Genomic DNA, 26946 nt, shown 5'->3' on the forward strand with positions numbered 1-26946 from the left:
GTGGTACTTTGCAAACCAACCTACAGATTAATAGGTTGGTTCGCAAAAAAACAAATTGTTGTGGGTTGCGGTTTGAAATGGGTTGTTGGTTGCCTGGGGTCAATAAGCAACCACAATCTTTGTCAGGGTGAGGAACAAGCTAACCTTAAAATAACCTGTGCTCAACCCTCTGGTAGCTTGGCACAGAGCAGTCATGCTTAATTCAGAGGCAATGTATAAGGTATTTGTGTAACACTTCAAACAGTGATAACTTGCAAACACCATACAAAAAGGATCCCACACCAGTTTAGAAAAGGAGAGTTATTTTTAATAAATAAAACAAGACCAAAAAGGAAAAAACCCAATCAGTAAACCAAGAGATATGCAATTTTAAATATTTCAGTGAAAACAGCACCATAAAGTCCAAAGCGTCAACTGTGGATATCTGCTTGCACCCCACCAGGAAAAAGTCACAGGTTCAGTCCAACTGTGGTGGCATGTGGTCTGGCTACAGGGATCAAGTTAGACTCACTGAACAAAGTACCTTAATTACGGGTTGGGAAGCATAACGAGGATCCATGTCGAAGGTGTGTTGCACAGCTGAAGTGATGTGTCTGTTCCGAAATGCAGTGAGGCTGCCATGCAAGGACTTGCGTTGTCATTGAGGCTCCTATAAACAGGGGCCTGTTGTGCAAAGTATATCACAGAGAATGCGTCGTGCATTCAGTGTGATTCATCAGTTCCAAGAAACGAGGACCTGCACAAGGATGCGTTGCACAGTGGAGGTTCCAATGAGGCTGCGAGCTGCAATGAGATGTGGGTCTATGCAGTGGGGTGCTCCACACAACGGCAGCAATGCATCAGTTCTGTTTGGGGTTCCGCCACGCAGTAGATGAGATGTGTAAGTTGTGCTGGATTCATGGAGGCCGGCAGAGCACCTTATTACCAGTTTCAACGTTCCAGGACTAGGGTGGCACCACTTGGTTGGGTAGACTAACAGATGGCAGAGTCCAGGTCCTGGGTTCAAGGTGGTTGGAGCCCTCTGTCCCTGAGGCTCAAGTCAGGAGGCCAGCCAACTAAACCTTGAAGTCCTAGGTTCAACAGATACTGGTCCAGTCCTTCTCACTGAGAACAGTGGGGAAGCCGTCCAGCAGAGTGGTAGTCCTTTCAGCTGCACAGCAGTCCTTCTTCCTTGCACAGTATTCACAGGTCCAGAAGAGTACTGAAGAGGTGGTGTCTGAGGTCCAATAGTTACACCTGGGGCCCATCCACAGGAAGGTTGGAGAAGCTTCTAGAAAATCCCTTTGAAGACCCCAGGGATCCTGCCTTACCTGTCCTGGCTCCTGACTAACTACAGGAGATATGTAGCCCTTTGTGTGGATGCAGGATATAGCCTATTCAAGTGTAAGTAGGGCTGTGCCCAGTTTTATCCTACCAGTGATGGCTCATACAGGCGCACCTAAGCTCGCTATTATGTGTCACTGTCTAGCAGAAATACACAAAGCTAAATTGTCAGCTAGACCCAGTCATGTGACCCAGAGACAGTCTACATGTACTAAATGGCTAAGGGTGGAAAATGGCAACTTTCTAAAAGTGCCATTTTTAGAACTGTAACTAAAAATTCAACTTCACTGTGAGATAGGCTTTTTCTTCAATATTCCAAAGATACCAAACATGAACTGGTTACCTGCTCCCATTTGGAACTTACAAGTTATTTAATATAATAATGCAACTGCAATGTTATCCTATGTGAGAGGTAGGCCTTGCAGTAGTGAAAAGTGAATTTAAGAGTTTTTCACTACCAGGACATGTAAAACTAAAAGGTGCGTATCCCACTTCTTAAAAACATTGTGTCTTGCCCTTTGGGCTGTCCAGGGCCTACCCTAGAGGTGCCTTATTTATATTAAAAAAGAAGGTTTGGGACAAAAGGTTTATTTTTCCTGGGTCGACATGGCACTTTTAAACTGCACACAGAAGCTGCAATGGCAGACCTGAGACATGTTTAAAGTTATACTTACATTGGTAGCACAATCAGTGCTGCAGACCCTCTTATGGTATTTAATTTGCAGGCCTGGGCATAGGTAATACCACTTTAATAGGGATGTACAAGTAAATTAAATGTGCGAGTTGGTTATAATGCTATTGTACTGCGTTTTAAGGAAAAAGCACAAGCAAATTAGCACTGGTCAGCAGTGGTAAAATATGAAGATTCCTGAAGCAACCAAAAATGAAGTCAGCAAACAGGAAGGTTGAAGGCAGAAAGTTCAGGGGAAAACCTCACCAAGGATGCCAGGTGTAAAAGTCACAATTTGAACTACCTCAGGAGCACTAAAATGGTAGATTGCAAAATGCAACTCACTGTGATTCACAGTAATCACAATGATGGTGGCCTGCTGATGTCAGCAGACCACAGTGTCTGTGATAGTTTTTTTATCTAAATGGGGGATGGCATCTCTATTTCTCCTCTTACTCCACATATTCCTGTCACACTTATCAGATCGTATCTCAATTTTGTTCTTAAGGAACATATTAATGATGCCGTTGGGAGAGAGGTTATAGTAGCGGGAATGCTGGACACTTGAGCACTGCCAGTGGTTAATGTCTATGAGCTTAACATTGATGACCCAGAATTCTTTGATAATGTCATGCTTAAATGCTGCAACACTAGGGATTGTCCGAAGTTGTGGGATGGAAACTTTAACCTGTCATTGTACAACCAATTAGAATGACATTCTAGTGCACATAAGACACTTTTCAGGACGAGCCCTGGCCCCTCTACATATCATGCAACTCTACAATCAGTATACATATGGAGAAAAATGCATAAGGATAGTGCTTTGTTTACTATTCTACAGTGCATGGCACCTCCACCCATATTGACAAGTGCTTGGGCTCTTGCTGTCTGCCTTCTAGTGTTTGATACAACTATACACCCCAGATCTGTGTCTGGTCATTCCTCAATTAGTCTTGTATCGTAGGACCCCCCCTTCTGTGTCCACCTTCTTTAGCGCGTGACTGAAAGTCACAGAGCAACGGAAACAAGTCTTTAGCTTTGAGACTAGATCATCTATCATTGACTATTTTCAACTGAATGAAAGCCTGGTCCCTGAAATGGCCACTTGAATGGAAGCATTCAAACTAGATACCGGGGGAACTGTATATTGACGGAGTCTGGTAATCTTTGATTGCTTCGCAGCACCCTGGGGCATAACGAGGGTGAGCTAAAAGTATTGAAAAATAGATTTGCATGCACCAAAGACACATCTATATTATCCATACTTCGAGACAAATTGAATAGGTTTCAGCAAGCTGCAGATGGGGAAACCCGGTACCTGTGGAAGCATGCATGTGCCTGAGTTTTTAGGGAGGGAGATAGCCCGGGCAAGACCCTGGCCTGGATGCTTAATTGCAATACTGAACTGATAATAGCTACATCACTCGTAGACATACAGACAATGACAGAATCCTTACCACTTCAGCAGATATCACTAACGTCTTTTGTTACTGCGTGCATTTGTACACCTCCAAACTCCAAAGTGTTACCTTAGACATTCAGATGTAGCCACATACTCGTATAAGATTGCTTTGGTCTGTATTGGAGGAAAAATGCTGGAATTTATTAACTCTCCCCTCACTTTGAAATAAGTTAAGAATGCAATTATGAGCTTTCCCAGTGGTTAGACCTCTGGATGGGATTGTCTACAAGCGGAAGTTTATAAGGAGTTCATAGGACTCCTCTTCCCAAATACTGGATATCTATAGTGAAGTGCTACTTAGGGGTTCCTTCCCCCAACCATGAGGGAGGCTATAATAACTGTTTTTCAAACACCTGGATGAGGCCCCACTCAATGCACCTCTGCCAATCAATGTCCTTATTAAATATCAACAACAAAATACTTGATACAATATTGGCACAGCAGCTACAGCTGTTATTGAAGGTTCTGGTGTTACAAGAGTGGGTTGGCTTTATACTGCAAAGCTCCACTATCTTTAATCTGGGCACCCTCATGAACATCCACAGTTATATGCCGAAGCAGTATTATTGGACACTAGAAAGCCTTTGATGCTCTGGGGTTGTTGCTTATGAAAGAGACCCTGAGATGTATGGGACTGGGTGAGTGCTTTCTAAGTTATATAGGCTTGCCTATGCCTTGCCCTCTTCTAAGGTTAAGAATAATGGCCTGTAATCTGCACCAACAGCCATCAGCAGTGGCACCTGTAATGGCTATCGTCTGTCACCCTTTCTTTCTGCTTTAGCAATTGAGCTACTTGCATGCTTTCCGCATGACTTTCTTGCTGATCATGGGCTATATATTTTGGAAGGCTCTTTGTGATATTCCTACATGCTGAGGATGTAGTACTATATAGTCAAAATCACAAGAATAACGAATGCTTATCATACAAGTACGATACAGAGGTCACTCAGGATTGCAAATTAATTGAGCAAAGTTGGAGATTGTTCCTTTGATGGTGGTGATTGAGTCATTTGTTATGAAATACCTCATGAAAAGGAGCATGAATGGTGTGACATACCTGGGTATCCAAATTTTGTGTGACAGTCTGGTGCTTCTTCGTCACAATTTTGGTGTTGCGCTTGAATCGCTTAGAACGAGTTGAGCACTCTATACAACTTCTGCTTTCCATGGTAGCCTTCATTTCGCTCATCAAGACGATAGTTCTGCATAGATTTTTATACATATGGCAATGTCCCTATTAGAATCCCTGCAAGTGCTAACCAGATTGGTGTGGTATACAGCCCCTTGAAAGATGGTTGATCCTTACTAGAGTAATGCCTCTTGGCGGTCACTATATTGATAACTGGCTACCTGAGCAGACTGTCCCAGTGCATGCTCGATTCGAAAGAGTGATCATTCATCCCAGGCCTATGGTAGCTAGGAAACCCTCACTTCAACCACTTCAGCCACTTGAAATGCCCTACTGTCCTAGTGTGCCAGTGGTCAATAACCCCCTACATGAACCCACAATAGAACAAATACACAGCACTGTTTCTGCCCAAGATGGTAATATGCACTTTTTCCTAATTGAGAGTTTAATAGCCTACAACAGGGGAAGTAATTCATCACTCCAAATCTTATATTATGACCGGATGCAGTCAATGTCTAGGTGGAAATGTACTGACATTCCCACACCACCTCTTGTACTGATTCGTCTCACCAAGTTCATACTTCGTCCTGACTCAACTAACTCCATTTCCTTTCTATTCCCTGAATTGATAGCAGGCATACTGACAACTCACTCGAAAGCCAGGTTGGAGCAGGAGACGAACATGGGATGATAGTTATTAGATAAATGCTAGTTCTATTGTTGTTCACAACTCAATGATGCTTGACTTACATACAAGCATAATTAATACAATTTAAGTTTGTACATGATTTTTTATCTTGTGTCCTAACACATAGCAAATTTTAGTCAAGGTGATGAAGTGAAATGTGAAAAATGTAATACGCAAAATGAGTGGCTTCTACATGTAACATGGTCCTGCCACTGGATTTTCATGTACTGGACTAAGGTGTTTTAATTATTGTGTGGAATGGTAGCAACGTCCTTTAGCAAAATTGTCATATTTGGCTCTACGTGGAACCACCATGGAGTTGCCCAAAGCGATAAGTCATTTCACTTCTATTTCTTACTTCTGGTGTCATAATTACTTGCCGTAACCTGATGCACTTTCATTAATAAAGTTCTTTTTTTTATTTTTTTGCTTGTTTACACAGAACACTGCTTTCTCTTAGACAATAGTTGTTTTATTTTACATTCACAAAGGGGAGGGGGCTCCCATTTCAAAATTGGTTACAATCTCCTATGAGGTGTCTTGTATTAAGAAGGTATGTCTACAACACTCCCATTCCAAATGCCAAATTGGCATCTATTTCTAAATGCATGAGGGCCTTCATGTACAAAGTTATTTTACAATTGAAAAGGCTTTATTTGTAAAATCGTGCCTTTGCACCGGCAAAATAACAGTTGCAAAGTCACCAACATCTGATTGCAAAGCATTCATGATTACCAGCTCCTCAACTAATGTGGTAGGGCATTTGCAAATGGTAAGGGACCCTTTCTCCATTGTCCATGTTGCCAAAACATTTTTAGCAGTGTTCAGTGAACCCTCAGACCACAGTCTGCTCCTAAACAAGATGTGTGTAATTTTTCGTTTTTTGTAAATGCATCCTGTTTTAAGAAACAGTGCCTGCATTTGTTTTAAAAAAAAGCTAGCTTTATTTGAAAGCAATCACAGACATGGTGGTATGCTGACCACATAAGGCCACCATGCCTGTGAAGGTAGCCAACTGTAGTGGGTCGCAATTTGCCACCTACCTCATGCATATTAATGATGTAGGTTGAACTGCATCCCACTACGATTCAGTATTTTGCAAATTGACCTATTAGTACATTGGTTAGTTAACAAAATACTAGTGCATTCAGCAGAAGTTGTTGTACAAATTGCTTCCACTTCTTCCAAATGCATTTTAGTACCTTTCATTTAAGAAATCATAAATTGTGATTCATTATTTTTCGCAATTTAAACTTTCTTAAATGGACTGTTTGTACATGAGAGCCCATCTCCTTACAGGTAAGGTGGTCACATCCACTGCCTCCTTATACACAATCGAGTACAGCACTGCCTTAGTTAGTCTAACAGGCTCATCATATTCATTCCTTTGAAGATAACGGTCTCATCAGGAACAGGCTGAAGTTAAGGTAGAACCCAGGCAATACAGGTATGGTGCACAAAATATAAACCTATGTAATGTTGTAAAATGATTATGAAGCAAGGTAAATCACAGTTTGGAGAAAAAGGTATCCACAACTGTGGCACTCTTCAAACTTACTCACTAAGCGCTGTCCCTGCATCTGTTCAAACACCCACCTCAGAACATCACTAGTGGTGCCTAAAATTCTGCAGCCATTGATTCCAAACAGTCACCTCCTTAGCATCCACATTGGGGTGTAAAGCAACGTGAACCTCTGGCACTAATGTGCAGTGGACTCCACAAACTGGTTCATTTTTCTAGCAGGCTTCCTATGTGTGTGTTTGTGGCATGTATTATTGTGAATCAATGTATGTATGTGTGAGTGTGAGTTTGTTTTTGTGGGTGGGTGAGCTAGGGTTCTACTTAGGACAGTCCTAAAATAAAATTACAACCAACTATTAAATAAATTGATGCTTCCACCCTGGTGGCCTTGGCCATGAATTCCATATGAATTGCAAAGAAAGGCTGATTAAAATAAGCTGGCTAATCCACTCGTCACTGATATAGACAGGTCGTGCAGGAGCTGTCTCGCCAGCTTCAGTGAACCAGATGATCGTATTTAGTAATAGTGGTAAACTACTGTTATTCACATAGTTAGGTCACACAGAACAGGCCATAGTCATTTAGGAAGAAACACATCATTACAGCCACTGTGAAGTGAGGCAGTTTGCTGTCCTTTTGTACTTGTCACCTAATCTTATATTGTGGCCTCACCAGCCTCTCAAATGGATTATAGAGGGTAATTTCACCTCACTTATAGGTGACTCACAAAACGGGCAACATGTGATGAAATTCTATGAGCCAGTATGATGGTCTAACCCCCTGTGACACCTCACGATTTACTTTAATGAACAGATGTGCCTTCCATGATTGACTCCACCTCTTCCTTAGTACCATGGTGTGTGTTAGGGTTGTGGCAGAATCCACACTCCATGAGTATGAAGGAGTGTCTCATCTGTACCCCTTTTTACTTGCATGGAATGTTAGCTCTATGATAAATTAGGAGTCCAGAGGACCCGGTTTCTGATTAGCAAGCCTTCATTCCCTACATTTGCCCAACATGGCAGATGGGACATTGTACTCTGCAGTGACCAAAGAATCAGCCTGCCAGTGGTCCAGTGTAGCCATTTTCTATTTATAGTCAGTCATGAATATTCTCATCTTTGTGATAAGCGAGTTAAACCAGAAATGTATACTCCTGTCTAAGCAAGACCAGTGTATATAATATTTCGTGCAAAATATACTCAAGATGGTGCATTCCGTTAACAGTAGCCATGCCCGCCAGTATTTTTGTGCCCAATTCAAAGATAATTTTCGACTTCAACAACTTCACTTTTGCCTAAGCAACTCAGTCAATTTCTGCTGCAGCATAAATATTTCCGTGATGTATTATGTTAGCTTTTAACTGTATACTGGTAAAGATGGTTGAAAAACTGTGGCAAAATTTGTAAATTTGTAAAATTGATGGGGCTGATTCAGAAAGGTAAATTTGCATAAACTTACATAAGTAAATCTACTTACTTTAAATCTACTCCTACACCTAGGTGTAAATCTCCACTTTTCTGCTCTTCAACATTTCCAAGTAGAGATTTACACCCAGGTGTAGACTTGAGTCTCCATGCCCCAAAATGGTGGTGTGGAGTCTCTTACAACCAATTTTACAATTATAGTTACTATTTGTAATTGTTTAGGCTGTTTGTGGAGCTTTCTGTTAAAGGCACAGAGCTTTACCTAAAGGAAAATACAGGAGAAAATATTTAAGTTAATTTTTATGTTTTTTTTTTAATGGAAGAATTTTTTTTAATAAAATTTAAATGTAAATTAATTTTAAATAATTAATGTTAACTAAAAACTAATATAATAAAATATGTTAATACATTACCCCCTCAATTAAATTTGTGATACATTTTAGAACCAAATATCAATTTTCAATCAACAATATAAAAATAAAATAACCACCCTCAGTAACATTTTTAATTTATTGTTGATAAACGTGTTTAGAATTTATCCTTATAACTCATTTTAGTAGTTTTATATTTTTAAAAATAAGTCAAAAGTAAGTTTTCATGTTATATGTCTTATTACATTTATAGAACAGTTGAAATAATCAATAATTATACCTTCCTTTTTATAACTAAAAAATAAATATACATATATATTTTAAATTTAGAATTAATTACATTTATTTATCATTAATTTCTATGAAGTGCTAGTTTTATTCTGTGCCTCCATTGTTTTCTATAGGGATGTGTTGCAGTACCAGTGTTTAGTGTTTTATGGTGTTTCGCTTACTACAGGGCTGAGCTGGAGCACATTTCAGCCAGTTTTGACACTATTAGGACTGTGCTAAATATAAAAAATATATCTATAGAACTGCAGTGGTCTTACTCCTTTATATACGTGTCTTTTGTGTTAGCATTTCTCTCCCTAAAACCCATCCTTAATTTTCCCATAACACCACAGATTTTGCAGTCATTTCCCCCATTTACCTACCACACACATTGATCTTGCCCAAATTAAGTATAAAAATGTATACTTACTGGCTTGGAGAGCTCTGCATTAATGGAGGAGACCTCGTCACATAAAAGATGATAGAGGCGCAGATCGCCACCTGCAGTTTTGTTAAATTGCATTTGGATTACGAAAAGTAGTAGTACTACTGGAGCACTACTTCACGTACTCCAACCTGCAGTTTGTGAATCGGCCATACACGTTTACTGATTGGTTTTCCAGCAGCCGTTTGTTCTCATTCTAATTCTTAGCAATTATTGAACGTGATTGAGCTGTAAAGGGATTTTTAAAACTGAACATTGCAATTTCTCAAGTGAAACTGTGTATTTCTTAGTGGGGTTAGAAAATATAATTTTCAGATTTTGTTTCAGTGGTGTTTTGAACACATCTTTTTTCCCTCTGGCCATCAGAAAGGGCCATTGGCAAAACATATACGCATACGTAATTTCCCTTCCAAATTACCCATATTAACAGCATTTTACAGAAATCCGATTTATAGGAGCGCTGACAAACTGGGTGCGTTTGAACACTGTGTGCTAAACACAATTTTCTTTGCATTCATGCCCATTTTTCTTGTAAAAATAGTGCATCTATAATATCTTTATTTATATATACACAAACCAAATGCTTTCTGCTCAGACGTTCCCTGGAACATTACTATGCAAATGTTTATAGTGCTGCTACATAAATCTATTACAGCCATGTGATTACACGCTCTCTTTGAAGCGAAAAGTTCTAATCTAATTTAATGGCTACGCTTCACCACTTGCCAGTTCGTCTACTGGTTATGTACACAGTGAATTTTGACTTACAAATAGGATGTGCATAATAATATTGGTGATAGGGAACTGTTAAGTATTTTCTACAATTACTACACCTGTATTGCATGCATTTTGACCTCGCAGGACTGTCAACAGTATCTAAATGTAATGTATAGCATAATAATGTGGTCTTTGGCGTGGTGGAATAAAGATCGAGCAGCACAGGCTATTCCTTTCAAGCTGCATTGCTGGTTTCACAGTACTAGTCCAAAAGTCTCTTCAATCAATCTCTTCATGGTTTGATGTTCATGGTTCATATCTTCAAAGCATAGAGTGAAGCTGGCATGATTGACATTGCAGACAAGCTTGACTTGACATGATATGTGCAGAAGGGATGTATTGTATCTTTCAATCAGCAGATAATTATGATGTCCACCTGGGGCTCTGGGTAAAAGACATCATGTTAAAATACACCTTTATCGTACAGGCAGCGAAGTCCTTGTTTAGATTGGTTCTCTGTTCAGATGCCTCACGTTTGTACGTTACAATTTCTACTGAATAAATTTGATTGTCGGAATAGTGTGCTGCATACATTTATTGAAAAGTCTGCATTTCAACAGACCCTAGTGAAACAACAATTAAAACAGAGTTAAAAATAACATATTACAGTAAATAATCAAAACACGAGCAACAAATGTATATGTGAGAAACAATGAATTGGGAGAAGTGAGAGAGAGTCTAGAGTTTTGAATTAGGTCCCATAAAAACCTACACCACTTCTGAGAACATTTGCGGGGCCTTTCAGAAAAGAACCCTGCGACTGTGGATAGTTTACGTGTGTAATGTACTCATGCTTTTGATTAACTTTACTATTTTTGGCTATTCACAAAAAAACAAACGTAAAGTGACTCAAAAGTGTCACAGAGGAAAGTCTCTATGTGTTTATTTACTACAAGAAAATGTACTCTTACCTTTTTGAGAAACGTTACTACTTTTGGGCTATTCACAAAATCAGAGAGTAACACTCCTCAAAAGTATAGAATTACAGGCCTCCACCTCCTGAAAAAGGGAGTTGGACCAAATTAATGAGTGTAAAGTTACTACTGCCACAAACAAGCAGTGGTACATCCGGCACAACAGGTGACCAGCCACTGATACTGCACAACACACCTATCGAAATTAATGGAGACAGAGACTTAAAAAAGAACACTATTTGAAATAATGTTAAATTGTTTCATCGTTCTAAATATATATGCTTAATTTCAAGTTGAAATATGTAGAAAAATTAACAAATATTATTTTGCTATAAAATATTTTAATAACAGTGTTAATGTATAAATAAATGTACCTCTAATTTGTAAAAGATAAATTAATTGATTTTAATTAATTCTATACATAGCATTTATTAATTTACAGTACTTAATAAATACAGAAAAACATTTCGCTATACGTAGGATTTTGTTATTAATATATCTTGAAAAAATGATGTTAATTTAATATATGCAAATAAATTACTTATTTAATTTAACATTAATTTAATAGTGAATTTGTTTTTTTTACTTTGCTCTACATTTCAGATACATATGTACAATTAATTTACAATATTATTTAACATACAATAGTTGTTGTATTTTTTTCAACTTCAATCAACATTTTAAACTTTCCCTATAATTTACCATACAGAGATTTCTGCCACTGTGGAAGAGATCTCCCTATGGTAAATTATAGGAGAAAGTAAGAAAGTTTTTATTACATTTACAAAGAAATTATATTTTTATCTTCGATAGTATATATAATTGTTTTTTATAATTTTTTGAAATGTAGAAAAAAAAAAAATCTTGCAGCATTAATAGTTTAATTTAATTTAACAGTTAATTATTTTAATATATTAAGCAAAATGAAAAATATTTTTCTGAAGTTTAAATTAAAAAAGAAAAGCCCCTAGTGTAAACAAATATATTTTAGTATGCATTAATAATTATTAAAAGTGAATGGAAGTCATTAAAGTAATTTATTTATATTTTAATAAAAATCAAAGTTACATCATATTTGAAGTAAAAAAAAGGTGATAAAAATAAATTTAAAAAAACAAAAATGTTTTATTTTTATGTAGTATTTAAACAGTAAATACATTTATTTATTTTTTAAACGAATTTATATAATTTACTTCAATTAAAATTGTTGCTTTGGGGTTTCATTCAAGTCCCAGTCTCAATTATTTTCTATAGACAAGAGGGTGTACACTCCCTTACCAATACAGCCAGCACCATAGGATCTGTTTGTTTTCCTCTTCAGCTTTTCATTCATGCAGGCATCACTCTCTTATTCAGTCTGAAGGATGCTGCCTCTTTTGAAGTGGAAGAAACTTTTTACTGAGGAGGATACAACAATTAAGGTAACGTATGTAGTTAAATACTACAAGCAACTACATGGGTTGCCTCCATTCTCCCTCAGTGGAACCTAGAAGACAGCTTTATGGCAGGAGGTGATGCACTGTGTTAAAGCATTGGGGTAGTATGTACGCATCAAGGGTGTCATTTAAAAATGTTAAGATGAGAGGGAGGGAGTTAAGGAGAAGTTCTCCAGGATTCCGCTAGCAGAAGTTCTTATTAATGTAGTAACATACCCACCCGCAATTCTGTTTACATTATTGCATGCTACTATTTTTATTTGTTCCATCTAACCCATTGGGCGCCCTGGATGTAACGGTTACGTCCCAGGCAGCACCGCTTGGGTGCCCAGGATGTAACCATTATGTCCAGATAGGGGCTCTCTGGTTAAGCTGTAGCGCTACCCCCTCGTAACCTCCCTCCCCTGGGCAGGGATGGAAGGGGAATCACTTCCCCTTCCACCCCTGCCCCCCGACCCTCCGTGCATCTTATGACGCCAGTGCGCAATCGCACACTGACCTCATTGGAGGCTCCCCCTCGGATCTGCAGAGACATGCAAAAGCATGTCTCCTCCTATCATGTGGAGGGCTGCGAGGGGCATCAAAGGAAAGGAAAGGCCTTTCCTTTGATGTCTCTCTCTGCATTTCTGCTGCCTGATCACAATGTGATCAGGCAGCAGAAATGCCCACTAGACACCAGGAAGTTAGTTTTTTTTTCTTTTATATCTATGAGGGGAGCGGCCCCTTGGGCAAGGGCCACCCCCCAGGGGGGCAAATTATTTTACGACCATTTCTGCCCCCAAGGGCTAGACACCAGAGATAATTTTTTTTGTTTCTATTTTTTTTTATATATGTGGGAAGTGACCCCTTAGGCAAGGGTTGTTCCCTTGGGGGCAAATAGGCCATTTCTGCCAGATCGGCCTATTTTCATTAGGCCAATCGAAACCACTAGACACCAGGGAGTTTTTCTTGATATTTATATTTATACATAAGGGGATCGGCCCCTTGGGCAAGGGCCACTCCCCCCCTGGCCCTTGCCCAAGGGGCCGATCCCCTTATATTAAAAAATATTTTTAGGTCTTTTCTGCCCCCGGGGGCAGATTGGCCTATTATAATTAAGCCAATCTACCCCCAGGGGGGCAGAAACCCCCAGACACCAGGGATTTTTGTTGTTGTTATGTTTACTTTACTTTTTTAAATATGTGGAGCAACCTCTTAGGCAAGGGCCGCTCCCCTGGGGGGGGCAAATTTATTTCAAGCCATTTCTGCTCCCCTTGGGGGAAGATCGGCCTATTCCTATTAGGCCAATCTGCCCCCAGGGGCAGAAACCACTTAGGCACCGGGGATAGGTGTGTGTGTTTTGTTTGGGTGGGCAGCCCTTGGGCAAGGGTCGCTCCCCATGGGGGCACATTATTGTTGGCCATATCTGCCCCCCTTGGGAGCATGTCGGCCTATTTTTAGAAGGCCCATCTGCCCCCAAAGGGGGCAGAAAGCCCACCAGAGCCAGGGAAGACTTTTTTTTTCAAATTAAAAGGGTGGGGGTATGGCCATACCCCCACCCCAAATAAATGGGGTCAAAGTTGTTCTGCCCACCAGTGGGCAGATGGGGCAGTTACCCTCGATCCACGCCCTGGGGGGCAGACAGTCCACTAAATGCCAGGGAATTTTAAAAAAATAAAAAAATAGGGGGGTGGTGGCTACCAACAAGTATGGGCCTGGTTATGCCCCCACCACAACTGAAGGGGGTAACAGTCTTTCAGCTCTCCCCCCTCACACTAAAACATCTTATCCCACGGCAAGCAAGAGGACATTTGATTATTTTGGGTTTTGGTTTTACATTTGGGCCATGAGAGGTTGGCTAACTCTCAAAATCATCCCACTTGGCATAGTAAGGGCTGTACTTTTTGGACTTTGGGACGTGCCATGTAGAAAACTCCACAAGACCTAGACACATCTAAAAACTAAACATCTGGGTGATTCCAGGGTGGTGTGCTTCACACGCACCCGCACCATTTTCTTACGCACAATGCCCTGCAAACCTCCAACTTTGCTGGAAACCAACACATTTTTCCCAAATTTTTGTGATGGAACCTTCGGGAATCTGCAGAAATCCACAAAATTCCTACCACCCAGCATTGTCTCATCTATACCAATAAAAATTCTGCCACACTTGTCAGCCTAAAAATGTTTTTTTTCAAACTGCCCTTTTGGACCCGCTTTGGTTTCCCCTCAATTTCGACATGTTTTTGGCTCTTCCCTGTCACAGGCACTTGGCCCACCTACACAAGTGAGGTATGATTTTTACCGGAAGACTGAGGGGAATGTTGGGTAGTAGGAAATTTGTCCCGGTGTGCTGATTTCACACAGAAATTTGGAAAAAATGTGATTTGTTTAGCTAAATTTGAGGTTTGCTGAGGATTTTGGGTAAGAAAACATTAGGGGATCCATGCAAGTCACACCTCCCTGGATTCCCTCAGGTGTCTAGTTTTCAGAAATGTTTGGGTTTGGTATGTTTCCCTATATGGCTGCTGAGCCCAGGACCAAAAACACAGGTCCCCACCCCCACAAAAAGTTTGATGTGTCCACGTTGTGTTTTGGGGCATTTCCTTTTGTGGGCACTAGGCCTACCCACACAAGTGAGGTACCATCACCATCTTGATCGGGAGACTTGGGGGAACACTGGGTGGAAGGAAATTTGTAGCTCCTCTCAGATTCCAGAACTTTCTGTCACCGAAATATGAGGAAAACATGTTTTTTTGGCCAAATTGTGAGGTTTGCAAAGGATTCTGGATAACAGAACCTGGTGGGAGTCCCTCAAGTCACCCCATCCTGGATTTCCCTAGGTGTCTAGTTTTCAAAAATGCACAGGTTTGGTAGGTTTCCTTAGGTGCCAGCTGAGCTAGAGGCCAAAATCCACAGCTTGGCACTTTGCAAAAAACAGCTCTGTTTTCTTTGGGAAATTGTGATGTGTCCATGTTGTGTTTTGGGGCATTTCCTGTCACGGGTGTTAGGCCTACCCACACAAGTGAGGAACCATTTTTATCAGGAGACTTGGGGGAACACTGGGTGGAAAGAAATTTGGGGCTCCTTTCAGATTCCAGAACTTTCTGTCACCAATATGTGAGAAAAAAATGTTTTTTGGGGTCAAATCTTGAGGTTTGCAAAGGATTCTGTGTAACAGAACCTGGTGAGAGCCCCACAAGTCACCCAATTTGGACTTGGACTAGGTGTATAGTTTTCAGAAATGCACAGAATCAATCCTGCCATGCGTATTTATCAAAGAAGAGCCTTTATTATGTTCAAAATATCTACCCAGCTGTGATGTTTTCTACTGGCTAATAAGGGCTACCTATTTGGGTAAATGTATAGTGCATCTCCTACACTAGAGCTGTGTAAAGGACATCGAGGAAATGTCTTCAGTGACCTTGCATGTCTGCAACTTTTCCAATGTGATTGTTCCTTGAGCGTCTTCATCATATAACTTTAGAAGGTTGAACTGTAGAGAAAATACACTTGGGTGATTTGTACTTTATTATGGGACCGCAGGGGGAGCCTCAAGGCTCTCGTGGTTCCAGCCGTCTCCAGTCTCCAGCGTGAGCCAACATTGCTCCCTCAAGCAGGGATCTGCTTTAAATAGCAGCTCCCTGCTTGCAGGAGCAATGTTTTAATCTCTCACATGACAAAACTCAGCTTTAAGCAAGCAGGAGCTGTTTGACAACTTCCGCTTGTTGAAGGTGGAGTTATGTTTGTTGTTGCTCGGTGGACCTGTCAGTTCCCACCAAGTAAAAACAAATAGCTACCCCCCCAAAGGTGGGCACCTTGAGAGGTAGCAAGAGCCAGCCCTGGGGAGTGAGGGTCCCCAGGGCCATAAAGGGCTCTAAGAGGGGGGCAGTGTGGTCCCTTCCTTATGTATTATTTGCCCCGGGGGAGGTGGTGGTCTCCGGGACGTGGGTGTGTGTGCATCCCAGCATACTTTAGGATACATTGCCCCGGGGAGGTGGTGGTCCCCAGGGTGTTGGGGGGTTATTTGCACCCCGCTTACATTAGGATTCATTGCCCTAGGGAGGTGGCAGTCCACAGGGCACGGGGGTGCCATGCGGACCCCAACATACATAAGGATTCATTGCCCCAGAGAGGTGGTAGTCCTAGGGGTGCAGAGGTGCCACGTGGGCTCCCCACACACATTAGGATTCATTGCCCTGGGGAGGTGGTGGTCCCTGGGGCACAGGGGTTCTGCACAGGGCCCACTGCATACATTAGAATTCATTGTCCTGGAAAGGTGATGTGCCGGGGGCCCAGGGGGCCATGTGTCCTCCCACATACATTAAGATTCATTGCCCCAGGGAGGTGGCCGTCCCAGGGAAGCAGGGAATGCCGCACTAGTCTCCAGCATACATTAAGATTCATAGCCCCGGGGAGGTGGTGGTCCCTGGGAGGTGGGTGGGTGCTGTGTGGGCCCCCACTTACATTAGGATCCATTGCTCTGGGGAGGTGGTGGTCCTTAGGGCACAGGGGTGCCACACAGACCCCTCGCATGCAGGAGGGTTTGTTGCCCCGAGGATGTGGTTGTATATGGGGTGCGAAGTGCTGCACGGGCTCCTTGCATACCAAATATGTTAGAATTAATTTCCCTGGGGAGGTGGTGGTTCCCAGAGTATGGGGGAGCCACACGGGCCCCCCCAAATACTTCAATCAATTTACCCTGGGAAGGTAATGATCCTTGGGGCATGAGGGGTGCCACGTGGGCCCCATGTATATATTGGGATTCTTTGGCCCAGGGAGGTGGCAGTCCCTGTGGCATAGGGGGTGCTATGTGGGTCCCCTGCATACATTAGAATTTATTGCCCTGGGAAGGTGGCGGTCCCCATGGCATTGGTATGCAATGCAGGCTCCCCACATACATTAGGATTTATTGCCCCAGGGCGGTGGTCATCCCCGGGGTGTGGGGGAGTGACACTTGCCCCACTTGCATTAGGATTCATCGTCCTGGGGAGGTGGTGGTCTCCAAAGCACATGGGGTGCCACACAGACCCCTCTCATAGAGAAGGATTCATTGCCCCATGGAGTTGGCGGTCCCCATGGCAGGGGGGTGCCCTGCGGGCCCCATACATACATTAGGATTCATTGCCCTGGGGAGGTGGTGGTATTTGGGGCGTGGGGGTGCCGCACGGCCCCCCATCCTACATACATTAGAATTCAGTGCTTCGAGGAGGTGGTGGTCTCCAGAGCATGGGGGTGCCACACGGGCCCACCACATACTTCAGTCTATTTGCCCCAGGGAGGTGGTGGTCCCCAGGGCACGTGGGGTGCTGCACGGGGCCCTTATATACATTAGGATTCATTGCCCCAGGGAGGTGGGAGTCCCTGAGGTATTGGGGGTGCTGCCCTGGGCCCCGTATACATTGGAATTAATTGCCCCGGAAAGGTGACTGTCCCCGGGCATAGGGGTGGCATGCAGGACCCCACATACATTAGGATTCATTGCCTCTGGGAGGTTGCAGTCCTTGCAGTTTGGGGGGTGCAGCTCATGCCTCCCACATACATTAGAATTCACTGCCCTGGGGAGGTAGTGGTCCCTGGGGTGCAGGGATACAGCGTAGGCCCCTATCAAACTACAATCTATTTACTCCGGGGTGCAGGGGTGCTGCATGGGCTCCCTCATACTTCAATCTATTTGCCCCTGGGAGGTGGCTGTCCCCAGGGCTGGAGGGGTCCCCAGGACCCCCATAATTTACCTAGCCTCAGGGAGGTGGTGGTCCCAGAGGCTTTTATAAGCCCTAGGAGGGCGGCATAGTGCATTCCCTCATTTTATCAGCTGACATTGCCCTCTGGACCTGGCCCACCCAGAGGCGACAGCAGTTTTAAACATGGGAGACCGCTTTAAAACAAAAAAAATCTTGAAGAACTCCATAGATCCATCTGTGATTTTCTCTGTGATTTAAAAAAAATGCTTTCGAGCCCTGAGGGGCCCCAGGAGGAACCCATGAACCAAGCCCAAGGGGGTACGGTATACATACATGCCCCTGTATCTATTTTTATTTTTTGCTGTAGGAGTCGGCAGAAGATGAATCCCAAAATGGCTGCCAACACTTCTTGTTTGGAGTATTTGCAGCCAATCAGATATCAGCAGGAGCTCTCCCCGGATCCACGGCCCTAGATATACACATTTCTTTTCCCTTCAGTAGCTCAAAAGCTCAATTAAAAAAGATAAACTTAGGACCTCATGACGAGGCTGGCGGGCAGACCGCTGCATTACAAGTTTAGCTGTATGACCGCCATATGACTGCTGTCTCCACCAGGATCCTAGACCCAGACGGGGTGACAGATGTTTGGGTTGCAATCAGCCAGGGCAGCACTGAACTCAGGGCCATCCTGCTGATTACAACCTTGTTCTCTGCCACCTTTTTCATGGTGGTTTCATCACCATGAAAAACCTTGCACAGAACAAGTGCAGTGGCCCCTTGTCCAGCACCATCTGAATGTGCACTGTCTGCTTTGCAGACAGTGTGCATTCTGAGGGTGCTGGATGGCTGAACTCAGCACCACCCCGCTGATTAAAACCTTGTTCTCTGCCAGCGTTTTCATGGTGGTATCACCAAGACTGCCATCACTCTGTTGGACTCTAGGATCCTGGCAGAGACGGCGGTCGTATAGCAGTCCGACTACCAAACTTTTAAAATTGTGAATTCCCAAAGTCGTAAAATTAGACGTTTGGTCTAAGTTTAGACCAAACATTTAAATTTATCTTTGTGAATCGGGCCCTTAGACTTTTGGTCTAAGTTTACCTTTTTGAATTGGGCCCTTGTCGGTAAGCCATTGTGATGCCAAGACGGTAGTACTATCTCCTCAAAAGCAGGAAAAACATCCATGTGTCAAACAAGGTCATTATACTGTACGCACCCCCTAGCACCTCAGCCAGTAGACAAGATGTTGACAAGGAAGTCGCTGACCAAAGTAAAGTGAAAAAATGATTGTCTGTTGTCAATGTATACCTGAAAAGGCTAACAAAAGTAACAGAATTAGAAGGGACTTGCCCATCCCTCACCCCCGCAATGTAAATTCTCCAGACATCAGCCATCAACCAGTAAATGTTGACGTCAGTCACCCTTGGCCTAGTGCCCAAGTAAAGGGTGAAAATGTGCACCAGGAAAATGGAGTACACAATTGTACTAGGATAATTGCAAACCCCTATCAGGGCAGCGTTCAACCAAGTAACGAAAGTCCACCATGCGGCCATGCAGTACAACATGGTATTAAGGTGAACACTAACAGCTAACTATAGTTTTTTAGCTTGGAACACCCCAAAGCCAATGAACGAAACTTGCAAGATATTACTTTATTCTGAGACAGAATGCTGTTGCTCAATCCCAAATATGTGTCCAAAGGTCAACATGGCTATGTAAACAGGGGCAATGTAGTGGAGCTAATGACAAGCCATGCACCATTGGCACATCTAGCAAGGATGTATAGGCAACTGAGTTTCTTTAACCTCGGGACACCCAGACAAATGAGCCAACACTTGTAACGTGGGCTACTGCTGAGCATGCCAGTCAAGTTTTTCAAGAAAAAGAAACGCTCAGAAGATGGGGAATAAAAAACTCAAAGTACTTCAGAAATGCGTACCCTGCAGCCATAATTTAGTGCTTTAAAGCCAACCAACCAACAATCACTCTTCCAAGACATGTTCTAAGGCAACATACTTCATATTAAATCCAAGCAGAGGAACCTCAAGCACTAAGTTAGGAACTCATTAATTACCTGTGAAAATCAGCCAAAGGTTCTATATGTTCTAGGGGACCAACCAGTAAACTATAGCAAGTTGAAAATTGGATTGACTGGTCCTAGTTACCAACTGTACTATCTTCTGACTATAAACAAACTTGAAAAAGTAAGTATGGCAACATAAATGCAAATATCACAGAGAATGATCTGGTAGACTTCTCCACGGAAATTTAAAGTATGGATGAAAAAGCACTAAAGGGCGCAATACGCCCACATAAAAGACTGCCCTTTGTGGTGGACAGAAACTCATGTATGATTATAGGAGAGCCCCCAAGGGACAGCGCCTCCACCGCAAAGATTCACCCCATTTATAACGGTGGAAAAAGCTGTAATCTGGATAGCTACTGCCCAGTTTTCCTCTCGATAATGAGGCAGAAGTTTTTGCATGACTTACTTTGAAAGACCTGAGCCATGGGTAGCTGAACAGCGGATAGTACTACCACACCAAACAGGTTTTAAAGGAGGTATCGGAACATTGGCAGATCTTATGGCTCTTTCCATATTTATGGGCTAAACAAATGTTGCCAACCTTTGTCATACCTTTTATTTGTGGATTTCAAAGTAGCTTTTGATTCAATCCTAAGAAACATGTTATGGAAAAAATTGGCTCAAAGAGGCATTCAGTCCAAACTGTTCGGTGGAATTATTCTATCATATACCAAGACTAGCTTTGTGCTAAAATGTGAGACAAAAGCACAATAACAGGCAAGATCTATCCTGGTATAGGCTTAAACCAAGCCTCTGTGGTGGCATTTCTATTTTTCAACAGTTGTATAGCAGATTTATCATTGGAATTGGAGAAAGCCAATGTGCACTCCCCAATGGTTAGTGGCCACTAGATTGCCCTGCCTCCTATACGCCAACAACACCTTTCTAATATCTAAGATCAGGATTAGCCTGCAGCATCTATTAAATAAGTTACATGAGCATGTTGAAGCAAGTGAGCTAGCAGTTAACTTGAACAAAACTGAAATCATGGTCATAGGCAAATATATCAAGAATTTGATATCTGAATGGTATATGAGTTAAACAAGTCTTGAATACAAATACCTGGGCACAGTAATTGATAGCCAGCAGTCAGTCCTTTCCCACAAACAATTTATTAAGGCAAACTTTTCTGCTATGCATTCTTAAGCTTCTGGGTCCCCACCCTGAACCCAATTGTAAAAGTTATTTGCACAAAGTTGCTCCAAAAAACAGCGTGGAAGGGACAAATATCTACAAGCGGGTATTTTGCCTACAGAGACCCTGTTTTCCTGCACAAATACTCTTGGAGTTTGGTCTAATGAAGCAAACCTTGGAAAGACAAGGAGCCTTTGTAAAAACATGTTTTAAGTTAAAGAGCAGCAAAGGAAAACTCATGAGAAAGCCAGTTGTGGTTGGAAATTTCAAACCCAATAGCTAAGGCATCCGTACGCACTATTCTGGAAACGTCTTTGCAGAACATACAGATTGTGAATTTATGGACTGCATCTGTCACTTTTAGCACATTCAAAAAGCTGTTGCTAGAAAAACATGCGGTACTTATCATGGAAAGAAAATAAACCGCAACTTGCAAAGAGTGCTTGCGCAGCTACTCAAAGTTTGGGCTTCAACTGATCCTCAGTTTACGCTTTTAAAAATGTATCAAAAAGAAACATTTGCAATATCTCTTTGGAGGCTTGTCGACCTTAGATCATGTCCCTAGACTAAGGGGCATATTTAGGGAAAGTGGCACTGCCAGTGCCACTTTTCTCACGACCCTCTACTGGCCCCCTGCTGCCACCATGTGTGCGCTATATTAAAAATACGCCGCACCATGGTGCAGTGTAGGGGGCAATAGCATAATTTTTTATGACGCTATTGATGTACTCTGCAGGAGTAGCACCAAAATTATGGTGCTACTCCTGCAGAGTATACAGAAGCCCATTGGAAACAATGGTGAGCCCCATTTTTATGCCTGCTTTGAGCAGGCAATAAAAGTGATGAAAAAAATGACGCAAGGAAATCTCTTAGATTTCCGTGTGCCATTTTTTCAGCCCCCCTAGTGGGGGAAGGCCCCTTGTGCAGGCATACTGTAACACAAAGGGCTACAAAATGATGCAATTAATCCATTGAACCACTTTATACATATGGCGTAGGGATTTTGGCCATCTAACGAAACTTTAGCATCAAATAAATTACGCTAATGTGTCGGTAGATGGCGCTAGAGGCTCTTAAATATGCCCCTAAGTGCCTGATTATGACTTTGATGGTTGGACTACCATGTTGACCACCCTATCACAAGTTACACAGGAAGGAACACCGACTGCAAAGCAAAAATGGCAGACCACCAGCAGCGGGCGGGATGGAAAAAGGCAGACCGACCTCCAGCGCAATCAACACTGTGACCGACCACCAAGCATATTACAATCACACAGTAGCTATGGCGGCCCTCTTGTGGCAGTTAGCCAATGGCGGTCTGGACCACTGCGGTTAAGGGTCAGCAAAGTGACAGCCATCTGCACATTGGATAGATTGAAAAACAACACAGCTGACACACATTGTCCAAGTGGACACACCTGTGAAGGACACGGTAAAACAAACCCCTTAACAGACCACAATCCTTTGCATTTCCACTGCAAGACACAGAAGCCCGAGCACCTTATTTTCCATAGACTTCATAGATTAGGCTCCCTCTTTTTTCACCATCCCATAGAAGACTCTGCCTACCCTTTTGTCCATTTACAGCCAATTGCACTATTGCACTTCCCTTGTTAAGTAAGTCCCTGCCAGCCGTAGTTTTCTCCCACCATGTCACATTCTAAAAATCCCTGTTTTTTCAGATGATAAGTTAAGAGTCATGGTGGATGAAATAAAGAGTAGAGCCACAATTGTTTGGAGCACAAGTTCAGCATACTCCTCTCAGCAGGAAAATGGAAATTTGGGATAGGATAGGATAGTCAACAGAATGAAGGCTGTAGGCACCACCCTGTACACAAAGGAGAACATTAGGAAGAGGTGGAATAACCTAAGGGGCACAGTCCATTCCCTAGTTTCCAGGGACCAGCTGGAGTCCAATAAGACTGTTGGTGACCCTCCAAGAACCCCTCTAAGACTCTTTCCCTGGGAGGAGAGGAGTTGGCCATTCTGCATCCTGAGGGCTTGACCGGAATACCTGGGGTAGTGGAGTCTGGTAAGTCACAACACAAAAAATGTCACCAAAATGCAATGTCATGCATGCTCACAGTTCACCTATAGCCACTGTCTTGTTCATGTTCCCTATCAACATGCAATACCCGGGGTATCTGAGTGTTAACAATGTCAATGTGTATTGTTGGACCCAACATCACAGCTACCAAGGCCCATCACATGACAAATGTCCAAATGGGGCTTGTAAATCTCACAATAACAAAAAATCATTTCAGGAATCATGGCATGTCTCAACATGTAAATGTATGATAAAACCTAAATGCAGTCTTCATACAGATATGTAATACCCAATGTATGTATAGTTTGCGTCCTACACGGACTGACCTGACTGCAACTCTACAATTGTGAACACTAGCACAGTTATTGGTCACATGCCCCAATGCATGTTTGTCAACTCCAAAATGAAGTTTGCTCACCTGGGGCAATAACATTTGTATAGTGTGTGAAGTACAGGGATTGAGCTGACTGCAACTCCCAGCAGGCCCTGTTTCTCTAACTCTAAACACTAGTACAGTGTCCACTTGCCCAAAGACCCCTGTTTGTTAACTCTCATTCGAGGGAATAACATTTTTATAATGTAGGTAGTACAGGGATTGAACTGACTGCAACTCCCAGAATGCCCTGTTTCTCTAATTCCAAACACCAACGCAGTGGTCACATGACCCAATACATCTGTTTGTTATTTCTCAATTAAAGTGTAGTCACCTGGGGGGATTACATCTGTATAGTGTGTGTAGGTGAGTGACCTATCTGTAACTCCCAGGATGCCCTGTTTCTCTAACTCCAACCACCAGCACAGTGTCCACTTGTCCAAATACCCCTGTTTGTCAACTTCTAAATGAAGTGTACTCACCTGGGGGGATAGCATTTGTGTAGTGAGTGGAGTACAGGGATTGACTTGACTGCAGCTCCCAGGAGGCACTGGTTCTCTAACTCCAAACACCAGCACAATGTCCATTTGTTCAAATACCCCTGTTTGTCAACTTCCAAAAGATGTGTACTCACCTGGGGATCACATCTGTATAGTGTGTGTAGGGCAGGGATTGAACTGACTGGAACTCCCAGCAGGCCCTGTTTCTCTAACTTCACACACCAGCACAGTGGCCATATGCCCCAATACATCTGTTTGTTAACTCTCAATTGATGTGCTCTCACCGTGGCAGATTACATCTGTATAGTGTGTGTAGGTGAGTGGCCTAACAGCAACTCCCAGGAGGTGCTGTTTCTCTAACTCTAACCACCGGCACAGTGTCCACTTGTCCAAATACCTCTGTTTGCCAACTCCCAAATGAAGTGTACTCCCTGAGGGGATAACATTTGTATAGTGTGTGTAGTACAGGAATTGGCCTGACTGCAACTTCCAGCAGGCCCCGTTTCCCTAACTCCAAACCCTAGCACAGTGTTCACATTCCCCAATACATCTGTATGTTAACTTTCAATTAAAGTGTACTCACCTGGGTGGATAACATCTGTATGGGGTGTGTAGTAGAGAGAGTGAGCTGACTGCAACTCCCAGCAGGCCCTGGGTCTGTAACTTCAAACAATAGCCTGTCTGCACTTGTCCAAATACCCCTGTTTGTCAAATCCAAATTAAGTCTACTTACCTGGGGGGATAACATTTATATAGTGTGTGTAGTGTAGGAATTTACCTGATTGCAACTCCCAGCAGGCCTTGTGTCTGTAACTCCAACCACCAGCACAGTAGTCACTTGTCCAAATACCCCTGTTTGTCAGATGCCAAATGAAGTATACTCACCTGGGAGTGATCAATCACAGATCTTGACCTTCTAACTCAAGATGAAATTACTGAGGACAGGAATGACACCTTATCAAGTATGTACAACATGTCCTAAGCCCTCAAGCTGCATCACCATATTGGTATTGGCCGCAAACACATTGACACAGCACTGTGTAAATTATGACTCCAGTTACATATACAACACATTCCTGGGTCTGTTTGCATCACAACCAACTAGGCCTCCAAATGGTCAAACCCATATCTTGCTTAGCCACTGTGTTGGCTGCACAGTTGGCAATATTTCATTTTGAGGCCATTCTCCCAGATGCAACTTATCTCCACATCTCAGCAGCTGCTTGAGTTAAATTGGGATGGCATGCTTTACACATGTCATGTCAAATCACCCTATACCATGGTTACTTGCCACAATAGGATTAACAGCAACTTAACTTTATACAAGGACTCTGCTTACTATAAATCTAAACGTTTTAGGTAGATGGCACAATACAACCAGCAACATTGTGCGTTTTACATCAACAGGTTGAGCTGCCATTGGGCACACAGTGGCCAGGTGTTGACCGACCTCTGGGAAATCAAGCAGCTACATAGGGAAATCCAGCGAAGGAGGCCCACAGTAGCAACATGGCCTCCCTCACAGGGATGTTGAGGGGCATATATAGCACCCTGAGCAGGGCTTTTCAACATCAGTCTACCCCTTCCTTTGGCCAATTAACAGCAGGCCCAGCAACATCAGTGCAAGCCACAGGAAGGGAGGCCCTGCCAGAGGAACACCAAGGCCCAGACACCCCTGCCTCTGTAGTAGCAGACCCCTCCAGACACACACAAACGGGGACATCCAGCAAATAATCCAGAGGTGCGGATGCCAAGACACCCACCACTGCCAGGAATAACCCTATTCCTTCAGGACTTCCTTTGTGTGTTACACATTTACTCTCTACTGATCCTGAACCACCTAACATTTCCAATGGGAGGAGTACTCTAGACTTTGGACTCCCAATGGTGTGGCATCTACTCCAATTAATTCATACAGTATGATTGACCCCTTCACATTTGATTTTTTTTTGTTGAGTATTGTTACATATTTTCTGTTAATCATAGCTGGACAATAAAATCACCCTTCGCTGACTCTTTGTCCGTTGATTTTGATTTCATATTTAGCCATGTAGATATGTCAGACCATGTGAACCATACAATGATCAGCCAAGCTTCCTGTTCAAGATGGAATATACTGCATATACACACTGTTGAGCTCAGGATTAAAACCCTCCCACACAAACACATACATACAAGTGTCTGCTCAAACAAAAAAATGTATTACTTTGGTCAGCACATAGACTGTAAGTCTGTCAGGACTATTGGAAATCAAAAATGATTGACTCATACTGAGTAAATTAACATGTTGACAGGTACAGACCTCCAGACCATAGAAGGAAAGGGTTTGTCAGACATTGTTCTGTAGTTAGGCAAATATTAATGGGATTTATGCCAGCAGGTTGTGCCTTATCACATCCCACACCACAGTAAGTCAACATCACATAATCCAAGATACAGACAGATGGCAGTTCAATAGTTCCAATCACAGGTCCCTCATAATCCGATGCCTATGTATCTGGTGGTATGACACAAATATATGTCAGTGTTGTGGCACAAGTACTGTGGCCTACAATGATGAAACACATCTACAGCTAGATACAGGGCTTACAAAAAGAGTTTTTAGCCAATGTGAAGGAAAAATGACTTGTTCGTAAGCTATTACTACATACTTCATGCCTACATGCAGACACACATGATGTATCAGGCCTTCCACAGTAACAAAAATAC

The sequence above is a fragment of the Pleurodeles waltl genome, chromosome 8, assembly GCF_031143425.1.
Source record: "Pleurodeles waltl isolate 20211129_DDA chromosome 8, aPleWal1.hap1.20221129, whole genome shotgun sequence".
Lineage (NCBI taxonomy): Eukaryota > Metazoa > Chordata > Amphibia > Caudata > Salamandridae > Pleurodeles > Pleurodeles waltl.